Here is a 13716-nt window from a genome sequence, read left to right as displayed (position 1 = left end):
ACCTCCACAAACTATTTTTTTAAAATTTATTTCCTAAACACATAAATTTTTTGTAAAAAAATGTTAAATTTCCTTGCGCCAGGCTAACCGAAAAGCACCGAAGAGAAATTAATGGAGAAAAGGTTTTTTTTTTTTAAAAAAAATCGCTATATTATTATTAACACCAATGCTGCTTAATTAGTTCTGATAATATATGCCACTGGTATTGGGGCAAAGTACTGTTTTAATAGACATTAATTACAATATTTAACTTTGGTTCGAAGATATTTAATAAAGGTATTGTTGTTATGGGTTCCTGAAAGGGTATATGTACCGGTATAAGTACCGGAAAAAATTCTTAATTGTAGCAAAAGTTGACTAACACAAGCTGACTTTGAGCAATAACATTATGTAATTTAATCTAGCAATATAACACTACTGGGAAGGAGATCAAATTACAACAAATAAAAAATTTGGAAATTTTTTTAGCTTTATCTGTTATGTTGTTTTATATGCTTTTCAATATTGTGAATGATTTCGTAATGTTCATAAATACTGATATATTAATTGTTCAACTATTATATTAGCTATTTTAAAGTAATACTAGGCCTTAAATTTTTAATAAAAATTTAAAACAAAAAAAAATATGATAAGGAATATAATAATAACATGGGAAATAATAATACAGTCAAACCCCGCTATAGTGAAATCAAGGGATAGTAATTTCTGTTTACTATAACAGGGAGTTCACTATATCCGTTACGCAGGCAATTTAACTAATGATTCCCAAACTCCTCCCTTTTATTACACATTATTCAAATAAATGACTGAAAAATATTATGAAGTAGAAAAAAATGTGTTATTTTTCATTACTCTTTATCCTGCGTGCAAAAAAAAATTAGTAATCTTTAGCTGATGAGCAATCCTCAACATCAGATATGGAAAAACTTCTCGACTATCAGATAAATTTTGATGAATTTCTGTTATTCCGATTTTTAAGCCTGTCTAACCTACCATTCGAGCACATAAAAGTTTTTTTTATTTTTTTTATTTCCAATGAGTTGCACAATCGGTCTTGCCGATGAGCAGACCTAGTGCGTTCTCCAGAGGTGGTATCCACTCTTTCAGGACCACCACAATGGGTGAGATACCGTTGGTCATGTTAATTTGAGCACATAAAAGTAGTCTCATAAAATCGCTTAGCAAATTCATCGACATTTGTCCAGATACTTCGATTGGCGAACAACTTCAGTAATGCTTCTTCAACATCCTTGTGATCTGCTTTTCTCAACTTCTTTCTGCCATTCAAATTTTTTTTTCATGAGCAGAAATTATTAATTGCCTATTTTTCCGTAGGTAGATATTGGATAGTTTATATATGCAAATATCAGCTTGATTGCATCCATTTTCAATTTTTCTGATTATGCCCATTTTATCATCAATGGAGAAAGTTTTACGTTTACTGCTCGCCATAGTTAAATTTGAGACACTTGTTTGCAAGATTTTTTAAACAGAACTGAGATCAAAATGGAGTTGAAATGAGGGCATTATCAACGCATATTAGTGTCCAACCCTTTGACCAATAACGAATAATTGCTCTCTGACAGAAAATGCATATTGATCCGACTGACACCTTACAGGGACGTCTGCCTTGGGTTGGAAACATCTGCTTTGTTTGTTTAGGGATGGGAAAGTGAGATAAAAGAAGCAAACAAGAAAAAATGCTTATCGCTACATTCCCCCCTATAGATGGTTTTGAAAATCGATATCTGTATTTTTTTTTTTTTTTTTGAAGTAGAAACTTCAAAATCATTACAAAAAAAATCAGTTGAAGACAGAAAAAAGTTCATTATATCCAACTTCCTCACTTTTTTGGTTCTCTATATCCACAAAAAATAACATTATCCGTGCATAGCAAGGCGCGGGACCGAAGGTTTCGTTCACTATATCCGGGGGTTCACAATAAACCGCGTTCACTATATCGGGGTTTGACTGTAATTGTAAATAATAATAAATAAATATCATCGGAAAAAAACTGTCAAATATGGTATAAATAAATTATTTATACACGGAGAAAAAATATGGTCAAAAGTATCAGAATATGCTTAAGTTAAAGCTGTTTCTGACTCTATGAGAACACTAAAAATCACGGTAATTTTTACAGAAGCACTTTATAAATTATTTCGGTAAAATAACCAATAAAATATGACTTTATAATACAGATAAAATTCGGTAGATGTGCTAAAATTTGGGAATTTTATCATAATCTTAGAGCATGGCGTAAAAACCCTTTATTCGGTTAAATTTATTTTCAGTTTTATATTTTTCACGAAAAGTTTGGTAACAAGAACTATAATTTTAAAAACCAAAATTTCCGGTAAACCGATACTATATGAATGGAGAACATCATAATATGAATGGTTTAAATAACGTATTTTTTAGATTTATTACCACCAGAATTTAAAATTTTTTTTTTATTGAAAATGCTTTTACTATTCGCGATCGCAACGAACTACAGGGGGCGTTGTTGTATGAGACTAATATCTGCGATTTCTATATGAACAGTCATTCATTTACTCTGGAGACGTCTTTAATGTAGCGTGTAGAATTGCAACGTTCCTTCTTTATCGTGGCTAATTAAATTTAAAAACGAAAAATGTTTGATATCCTATCTTATGCAAACGAAAACAAAATGGTATCTCTTTTTTTTTAGAGAAGGAACATCCAAAACACATCGGAAAAATATTTGCACATAAACAGAAAAAAATATGTATATTCTTATAAGAGTTAAGACCTAACGCCCGAGAAATAGTTTTACTAAATTTAATGATATAGCATGAAAGGCCTATTTAAACTTCACATTCCATAGTTTTAAGAATCATATTACGTCAAAAATTAAAATGAACAAAAAGTATACATAAGCCTCTTAATTTTATGAAATTTAATTTAGTACAAAAAGTTTTTTGACAAAAATTTTTATCAAAAAATTTCAAGTTTCAATAAAAATTATTATTTAGAAACTAAAAAACGTAAAATAAAGAATGCTTACGATACAAAGCAAAAAATAAAAAACCAATTCTAAAAATTCCTTACATTAAAATAAACAACTTTCATGTTTTTCCTTTTTTGATTCACAATCGGGCGCAGAAAACCATTCTGTAGAAAACTATCATCAAATAAGAAAAAAACTACTTAAAAGTAAAAATTTTTATTTTATAAAAATTAACACTTACCTGCTTTATAAATCAGAAGAATTACAAAATGATTTGTTCTTCAATTTTTGTTACCATTTTTTAGTGCTACGAAAATGCGTCTTTGAGATTTGCGAAAAATAGAACAAGATGCAATTTTATTTTTTCTGGAGCGAAATATTTTGCCCATTGTCCACCGAAATCCGATAAAATACTTTGATTTTAAATAAAGTGCTTCATTTTATGATTTGTCACAAAAATCTTATGTGTAGATTGGCGGCACTTAAAAACCGCCAAATTTGTAGCTGCTGTGGCGTTAATACATAAGTACCGAATTTTTATTTATACTTTTCTGAATCATATTACTTGAAACATTAGAATATGCAAGAAGTGTACATAAACACATAATGTTATACCATTTATGTTTTCAAAAAAAGTATTTTGACAGTAATTTTTATCAAAAAATTATAAACTATAAAACGGAAAATAAAGAATTCTTAGGATAAAAAACGATTTTAAGAATTCTTTACATTGAAATAAAAACTTTCATATAGTTTCTTTTTTTATTATTCTTATAGTTCTTAATCAGGCGTAAAAAACCTTTCTGTAGAGAACTATCATCAATTAAGAAAAAAAATATTTTACAAGCTAATTTTTTATTATAAAAATCATAACACTTACCTTCTTTATAAATCCGCAGAGTTCCAAATGAAATGTTCTTCGTTTGAAAGTTTTATTTTCAAATAATATGTACATAGATTATCTCTTTATTACTTTTAGATAACATACCACACATCAAAATTTTATAATTGTAAGATCTCGATATGAATTTGAATATGTAGCTTAAAAACAGAACAGCTGAATTCTAGTTGAAATTATCTATTCCTTCAAAACTAAAAAGTACTTACCAAGAAAACGATAAAAAATTTATTAATCATCAGCACAAATGACACTATTTCAAGTAATTTGGTTGATTCTTTATTGTTGTTTTCCGAATTATATAGATACAGAAATATATGCTGTTCTATAACAAAGAAGAATATTCTATAACTATTGCAGTTCCTCATGTTCTGAATTCACATTTATTTATTGGAATGACGAAAGCAATGTTGACTTCATTTTAATTTGTAATGAATTGAAGACAGAAAAAATTATTTTACCGTAATATACACATCTGTAACAGCAAGTGATCAGGAAATTGTAAGTTATGTTGTTGGTAATAGAAAGGTAAAAATTATTGAAAAATTGTTCTTCAAATGCTTGGCGTGTTCTGCTTCAATGTTTGGCATGTTCTGGTTAGTTTTCTCAAGTTCTTCAGCTTTTCCTTAGGGAAATTTTGATTTTTATTTGCTGCTAAGAAAATGGCGTCGGTCATGGCCGATGATATTGATGGAACTAAATGAAAACGTGATAAATTAATGTCTGATATTTACAGGCTCCCGATAGAGGGCGTACTCGAGCGTTGCGATCGCGAATACAGTACAGCAATTTTTCCAGATTTTATTTTCTATGAGTAGGCATAAGCTGCGTTAATATTAAAAAATTATTTACCTCAGGACTTAATTAATTTTTGCTTATTACAACCAAAGATGCTTGAATCTTTTTTCCTTATTCAGAAACAGATTAGGTGATATTTTCAGATCAATGAAAAAGCTAGGTAAATGTAGGTAACAATACTAGGTAACATAATGAAAGGTAAAACGAGAATTAAATAATTATAAAGAATAATATATAGAATAATTATATAATAAATCTCGAAAAGCATGATACGACAGAGTATATGATATTTGAAGGCCATGCAGAGCAAAACGAAAATGGATCGACATCAATTATAGTTCGATTTCGTTTCTATGAAAAGAATACTTGGATTTTATTTTTGGTTGTGAAAAATGCACTATAATGACTTAATGGAGGGATTATAATGCCTTAATTACGTACATTAAGGCATTATAATGGGTACCCTAATAATACCTTAATGTAAGTAAAATTTGTCGTACAAAACTGTCGTACTTTATTTAAAAAGATATTAAAATAGAAAGAACTTTTATTTCCTCAGCTGCATTGAGTTACTAAATATCCAATAAGACTCCTTGATTTATTGAAATTACTCTCTTGGAAGATGAAAAATAAAAGGATTTATTTCTATAAATGTTGTAAGCTATATTTTAAGTTTGATTACAAATCTCTCAAATGAACCTTTTCGCTTTGATTCTTTTGTTTAGAAGAACAATTTCGAAAATTAGATTAGGGAACAATAAGCTATATAAGTACCAGTATTTTTTAGAAAGGAATAGTTTTTAAATAGTAAAAAAACCCCATCCAGACCTAGTTGTACAAATAGTAAGGTAAGTTTTGGTGGTAGTGTTTACTTTATAAGAAAAATACATTTTTCTTGATTTATTTGATTTTTTTGTATTGATGAATAGCTTCCCTTTCTTCCCATACAATCCGTAGTTTAACTGAGTTAAGTTGTGGTTAAACACCCCAAAATGTTTCACAAAATATTAGCCTTTTTAGTATTATTTGATATAGAGTAATTTAATATATAGTAGTTTTGTATATAGTAAAACTAATAATTAAACAGGGTAAAAGCAAAAATTCTATCTGATAATAATTAATAAGGAAAGCTACATAAACAGCTATTTATGTAGCTTTTAATTGAACCGCTGTTAATTGATTAAAAACAGAGAGAAGTTGAAAAAGTGATTTTTAGACACATCTTAGAGTTTAATCTGCAAAACAAACATGTGTTTAAGTATTTTTTTTTGAAAAATTCTCTTTGTCAGCTGTGATCTTTACACCGAGAAAAAACATGGTCAAAACTACCATGGTAAATTTTACTGTGTTTCTGACTCTATTTCAACATTAAAAAAAATCGTTATTTTTTGCCGGGCGGCTTTGGTAATGATTCTAATAATATGGTTTTATAATATGCGATAAAGTTCGGTAAATGTGGCAAAATTAGGTAACTTTACATTTTAGCACATGGTTTGAAAACCATATATTTGGTTGAATTTATTTTTCAGTTTTGTATATTTTACTAAATATGTGGTAAAAAGAATTACAATTTTCAAAATCAGTATTTCTGGTAAAGCGTTAAGATATGATCTGAAACCATTACCATATGAATGGTTTAAATACCGTATTCTTCAGTTTTTTTACCAGAATTATGAATGGTTGTCCGAATGTAAACGATAAAAAGCTTCCTAAAATTGGAAGGAATTTAGAAAACTTCTGGCGTATCCCCTCCGCTTGTATTCTATGGAGTTTTATTATTGCGATTTGAGTTTAAACTTACGCGTAATTATAAATCAAATTTGAGAAAATTAATATCACAACATAAATAAAGTGCCATGTTTGCCACGTTTTGAGTGTTTATACCTTATTTGACTATATTTGTGTAAAGTATCACCATTTGTTATGTTTTAGGGTGCATCTTGCTTTTCATAACATGCTTGTGGAGTCTCCCAAATACATCTGTTGTTTGTTTCAATTAAATTTAAATAAAAAGAATGCGTTATATTGTAACCACTACACGTATAATAATATTTGATGACGCACTTTCGAAAACTTAGGCATAAAAATCAATCGGAATTAGTAACCCGGAATTTTTATGGCAAATTTTGATCCTTAGCGCCATCAGTGCTTAGCTTTACATGGTCAACCATCCATATATTTTTTTTAACCAGAAATGCCATTACCATAACGTATGGTAATTTTACCAGAATGCTTTTCTGCTTACCAAGTGCTTTTTTCCCCTCTTAAATAATAACTTGCGAACGACCATCTACTTTTTCTACTAGAATTCGAAAGATATTTATTAAGGTGATGATTATAAAACATACATTATCTTAACTTTATAAGTTTGATTTTACAGAATTTTTTCTTCTTTATAGTCATCGTTGAACAACAGACCCAACTTTTCGGTCTTACTACTACTAATATTCAACTACGTAGCCTTGTAATTTTGAATCCAATCCAGAAGACAAGGAGCTCCCTGAATTAAGTATTGGGAAAAATTTACCTCCATGGATGCAGAAAATTTTTATTTCATTTTATAACTGTCGTTGAACAGCCGACTCAGTTTTATGGGTTAACGACTACTGATGTTCAACTCTGTAGCCTTGTAATTTTTAACCCAATCCGGAAGACAAGGGAACTCCTGGATCGAGTATTGGGAGAAGTTTGCTTTCGTGGAGGACTTTTTGATGGACCTAACCCGCATTTGCGTTACATGGAGAGAAAGACCACGAGTACCTCCCACGGTTAGCCTGACGGCAAGGGGACTCTAACCCATGATCCGTCTACCAGTGAGGATATTTCATGTCAGCACTGTGGCCGGTGCAAGCCGGATGCGGAATTCGTATCGACTGGGACTCGAACCCGGTTCGCCTCACTGGAAAGCGATCTATCCCCTGAGCCATCGTGGCTCTGCAGAAACTTTTTTCAAAATCTCCAACAAGGTTTTGTAGCAAATAAAACACGCAAGTTTGAAACAATGTTAAATTTAATTATTCTAGTTCATGAGCGCAATGAAGCTCGCTCTTAGCTTACATAAAAATCCTTTTAAACCGAGATTGAATGCAAAAACACTACACAATATCCTTAAAAAATGTTTCCATTGAGAACCTTGACATACAAAGGGAAAAAAAAAGTTTAAAGAAAAAGAGGCTTGTAATAAAATCTAAGAAATCATATTTTTTTGTAAATGCCTATTCGTCCCTTTATTCTATCTTTAAGAAATAACATCGGCATTATAATATTTATGCTATGTAGGAATAATGATTAACCACCCAAACCTATTCAGTCAATGAAAATAAATCCCAGATACAGCGTTCGTCGTAATGTCGATAGTTATCTGAAATGTTATATTTATAATCTGTAGGGTAAAACGAAATGAATGTAATTTATTCGCCGATATTATCATAGGTATTTGGCAGTGAAAACGCAAAAAAAGTTTTGTAAAATTTAGGGCAAAAGAAAAAAGAAAGAATTATAGTTAATTATCTCTGTTTATCAGGAGATTATAATAATTAATTATCGCAGGTGAATACTACTCCCTTTTAAAGTGATAAAATTTAATTTTTATCCAATTCTTTTCTTCAGCAAAATATAACATCTTATTGTATAATACAGCATCGCAGATTAAGAATATTTTTTTTATCATTTACATCTAGTCTGTACATACAATACCTTTAAAATTAAAAAAAATAATGAACCTTTTTTAATGAAAAACATAATTTATTAAGAAATGGAAGAAAAGTAGCCAAAAATATGCATTCTCTAAATTTTAATATTTTTATTTTCGTGCAAGAATGTAAAGAAATTATTATGGGAAATATTTTTCAAATATGCGATGCAATATAAAATTCTCATAAAACAATTAATAAAGTAAAAACCTAACAAACTTTATATATTTTGGAGGATTTTTGATAATAAAAGTAATTATCCGGTTTATCGAAATTTCGAAAATGAATTAAAAATTTGTTTGGCATTGATCAAAAAACTATTTTTCTCTATTGTGATAAACAATCGAGACAAGTTTGTCGGAGAGAAAAATTTCGAAGAATAATTTACAAAAGCAGTTTGCTTTTATTGGTTTTATTAACGGTTAGTAGGATACGGTTAGTATTCTTTTCTACATCATACCAAACTCATAAAATACGATATATGCGATTAGTTTCATTTCTAAATATTTTTTAAACTTTCTGAACGCTATCATTCATTATAAACGTTACATTTATGCGCATGATGTTTAATAAACAACTTTGCTACCATACGACTTCTGGTAAGCATATGGAGAGTGCGGAAATTGTATCATGCCCCTGATTTAACCGTTCTTTCCATGACTTTACCGCTCACCGTGTATTAAATCCATGATTCCACCTATAGAAAATGAATCTCGCAACTCACCAAATTCTTCAAATCAAACTTAAATAATTTGATTGTTTTACCTTATTATTCGAAAATCAGTTCCAGGATTGCTAAAATTTTGAATACATTTAAGTTTAAAGTATTTTTTTCTGCTGTAAATAAACTAAAATTAACCAATCCTAAAAACCCTATTGCTGATATTAATAGCTGGGCTGTTTATCAAATTTTCTTGTCTGTGTGGTCTGGCGTACATTGTACAAACTACACATACCCTTAAACTTCGACTTAAGGAATACGAAAGATACGTTCAAAATGAGGATATTAGTCGATCTTCTATCGTTTTACGCAATCGGAATTCAAATCACAGGTTTGATTTTTCTCCTACTAAAACCGTTTAACACTGCTCTTCACCTTTCGAGACTACTTTTTGGGAGTAATTATAGATTTGAAAAATTCAAATAATTTATTTAATGATCATTCGAGTATCCCATTAATTCCTAACATTTGGAAGTTCATCTATATTATATAAAACGCTAATACGTACGTACGTATGTATGTATCAATAAAACCGATGATATTTCTTTTCTCGCGCTGGCAACAGTTTTCATTTTTAATTGATTGGATTCGGCGCGCAAGAGCACGTAGTGAGCAACCAGATAACAATAACCAGAGTGAGCATTATCAGGTTGTTCAATTCAGATTCATGCACTAAAAACATGACAATATTTAATTTAAACTCAATTAGGAATTAATTAATTAATTGAAGTGAGAATGCTTTAAAAGGCCGCTGTTGAATTGATATTTTTCTACTGGGAGCTACCTAAACGTCTAAAAAACGTTTAAGTGTTTGTATTGAATGCATTGAATTTTTTTATATTTCGCGTTTATTTATGCATTGAATTTTCACGCTTTAAAATGCAGAATATTAGTGAAGCAATATTTGATAATTTATTTTGCTAATATGTTTCTTATTTAGCTAATGTTTTGATTTTTTCACCATGTACAATCTAAATAGCTAATATACTTTTTTAAAAGCCAATAAGAACATTGGTAGAATTCTTCTACATAAGTACAATACTATGTCTTTGATGATAAAATACTATGTCTTTGATGATAATATATTATGTCTTTGTGCTAGAACATTGTGTTCATTGGCGAGCGAGCGCAGCGAGCCATGGTTCACGGCGTGAACCACATAGGATTGCGTAGCAATTCTTGGGGGTTGGCGAGCGTTAGCGAGCAGGGGGCGGAGCCTCCTAGTTTTAATTTAATCTGTTGCACCTGGAAAAACCCAGTAAAATCCAATTTTTTTCACACCTGTTTTTTTATCTCCCCATATTTCCTTGTTCAAGTTTCTTTTGTCCCTATTGGTTAAACCGATTTGCACTTGTTTGAATCGTTACTTCTCTTTGTCGTTTGGACACTGAGGAAGATTCTTGTTTATAGAATTGAAACTATATTACGTCAATTTATGAACTTTATTTTGTGCTTTATTCAAGTTGATTTTTTGCTTTATTCTACATAGCACAAAGTATTACCCTTTCTCTTGTCTGATATAATAGATACTTTGGAAAGAAAGTTTATTTTGTGCTTTATTCAAGTTGATTTTTTGCTTTATTCTACATAGCACATAGTATTACCCTTTCTCTTGTCTGATATAATAGATGCTTTGGAAAGTTCAGATTAATTTTTACGGTAAATAAAAAGAATACACCCCAACAATTTTAAGATAACCACAGAATAAAGATACATTTTAAATTTCTCCTTGTTACATCAACTAGAAATGTATTTTTTCCCCGGGGATTTTCTACGTGAACTATGATTCAACTACTGAGTATTTTCTTTTGAAGTCGGTGTATTTGATTTCAAAATAATATGAAAATATTTTCTCTTAATAAATTTAACTAATATTTTTTAAACCTTTTGCACATGCTTTCAACTGAATCTCGGGTAGAGCAAGCAAATTGTCTTCTTAAAAGCACACATTGCATAGTTTTAATTAATAGATATTTAAACACGTTAGAACTACCATTTTAATATATTTTACAGCACACAAGCGTAAACTAAAGTAAATTTCATAATTAGAAATGTATATAAAAGTAGATGGAAGGAAAGATAATGTTTTCTTTAAGTATCAAATCCTAATTAAACATAAGTTTCGTTTGATTTTTTCCAGTTCAATTACTTTAAAAGAAACTTGTTCTAAAGTATCATCCAATTAAGGAATCCCCAGAGAAATTATTATTGAAATTTCGAAATCCGATGTATTAATTAATTTAATTAATAGTGTAATAGCTGAATACTTGTTTGTAAGTTGTCAAATATATTAACTCAATTAGAACTATACTGTTCAAGGAATCAATTTTCGCAGAAGTGAAAGAATATTTTGTTTCTAATGTTTCAATTGTTAGGATTAAATACTTGTTTAAGTGAATTTGTTAATTGGGATTAATTTGTATTGTGTAAATTAATCAGTGCGAACTTTTTTTCAAATCATATTTGAATAAACTGAATAGTATTTGGATAAATAAAGTAACAATTGCATATGTTACATTTTCGTTTTGCTCCGTCGTCTTAAGTTAAGAATATTGTAGTAAATTTAAGAAAAAAATAAAAAAATTGTATTGTTGCTATATANCTACTACACAAAATATATAAAACAAGTTGGGATATTGTTTTTAACCCTAAACCTAAAAGTACACGTGATTGACTAAGATTATGAGGAGTTAAGATTCTATTCAATTCTCATAAAATGAACACAATTATACAATTAAATACAATAATCCTTAACAATAACAAGAGAGTAAAAATGAAGCATACGCAGATGTAGTGCTTCGACAATAATAACGCGATCATGTAGCAGTAATAAAAATTAATTTAATCAAGATTTAAGCAATCATTCATATATATATATATATATGAAAATATTTACCCCGACCTGCCCCAATTGAGGATATACGGGGAAAAAAACCAAGTAGAAAAAGCATTAAAGAACATAAAATACAAAAAAATGCATAAAATACAAAAGTCAAATGGCAACAGCCCGTAAACTTTGCGGCGAACAATACTCTTGAACAAAATTAACTATCTACAATTAGTCGGAATATTAAATCTTTAAGAAAACTTGACAAATATATCTGGCATGTGTGACATGAAAAGTCCAGGTCAACAGACCTTGAAATAAGGATTAAAAGCCCAATTAAATTTAAAACACCAGCAATATTAGAAGCAAATAAAATATAATTTGCCATTCCAGGTCAACAGACCCTTATATTGAGGCAATCAAATGGCATAAAATTTAAAAACTAATCATAGGGCAAATTGCCTATTAAGGAAACAATTAAATGAGTTGCAAACAGTACAATCACCAAAAATATTGTTGAAATAGTGAAAGAGGATTAAGATTGTGTGGATGACAAGGACAGTTCAAATCCAACCTAAGAACACCATGAGATTTAAAAATTTTTTAAAGTCACTAGAAGTCCAGTTTAAAGGATAGTCATACCGGCTAAAAATCAAAATGGCCGAACCAGAGTCTCCGGTGATGAAGTAATTAAAGCGAGAAAATTAGAGTTGACTCAGGGGATATGGAAACGCTGATCCATACGGTAGTTGGACTGCCAGAGTTAGTAAAAATTTACAGTGGGTTTAATGTATCTTCCAAAGTTGTTTTGATAATGTCTTTGGTGATTGTTCTGCAGGTCAGGTTAGAATAAATCTGGTGTTCTGTTTTGTTGTGAAAATTGTTGCCTCGTCGTGTTTGAAATTTAGGATATTGAAAAAATTAGGTGATGGATGTCTTGTTGTGAGTTGCAATAAGTACATGTTGAAGATTTACCAAAAAATCTTGCTTGGTGAGAGCCAAACACGCCGTGGCCGGTTAAGAACTGATTAATATAAAAGTTTGCCTTCATTCTTGTAGTTTTTGGATCCTTAAAAAATTTGTAAGTCTGCCGTCCTTTTATACTGTTGGTCCAGTCCAATTTCCACTGAGCCATAATATGGTTGTTGATTATAGATTTTATCTGAATGGGGGTCAGCCAGGTAGTATTTTCTATGGTGTCAAGTCTGATGGCTTCTTTGGCTAGTTGGTCCGCCTCCTCATTGCCGGCATGTCCCTCGTGTGCTTTAATCCAACTCAGTGAGATACTCTGTCTCCAAGCATGTTTTATGTCATGAACAATCGCATTTTTATGTGTGGAGTCAGCCAGTGCATGCAATGAGGAGAGTGAATCTGTATAAATTGTAGTTTGTTCTTCCTGTTTTGCTGCATAATTTATTGCTTCTCTGATCGCCATCAGCTCGGCCTCAAAAACTGAGCAATAATCGGATGCTCTGGAGGAGGTCTTGGCATTAGTGATGCCATTATACTTTATGATTACTCCGAAACCTGTCCTGAAGTGTTGAGGTTTGACCTCCATCCTGGAGCCATCCGTATATATTTCTAAACCATTATTATCTGGAGAGTTATATCCCCAAGGCACAGCGAGTTGAGTGGCAGGGTGAACTGGGGCTTTTGTAGTAAGGTTCGTTTTTTCCAAGATGGAATCAATAACTGTCCTTTGAATGACGGGAAGAATGTCATCTATTTTCCAGCCCCATTTAATGCGTTTGTTGAAGATTGTCTCAATAACCTTCAAATGAATAGGTTTAATGCCCGCCAGTATCTGGA

The sequence above is a fragment of the Parasteatoda tepidariorum genome, chromosome 9 (assembly GCF_043381705.1).
Source record: "Parasteatoda tepidariorum isolate YZ-2023 chromosome 9, CAS_Ptep_4.0, whole genome shotgun sequence".
NCBI classification, from domain to species: domain Eukaryota; kingdom Metazoa; phylum Arthropoda; class Arachnida; order Araneae; family Theridiidae; genus Parasteatoda; species Parasteatoda tepidariorum.
This window is presented reverse-complemented; position numbering follows the sequence as displayed.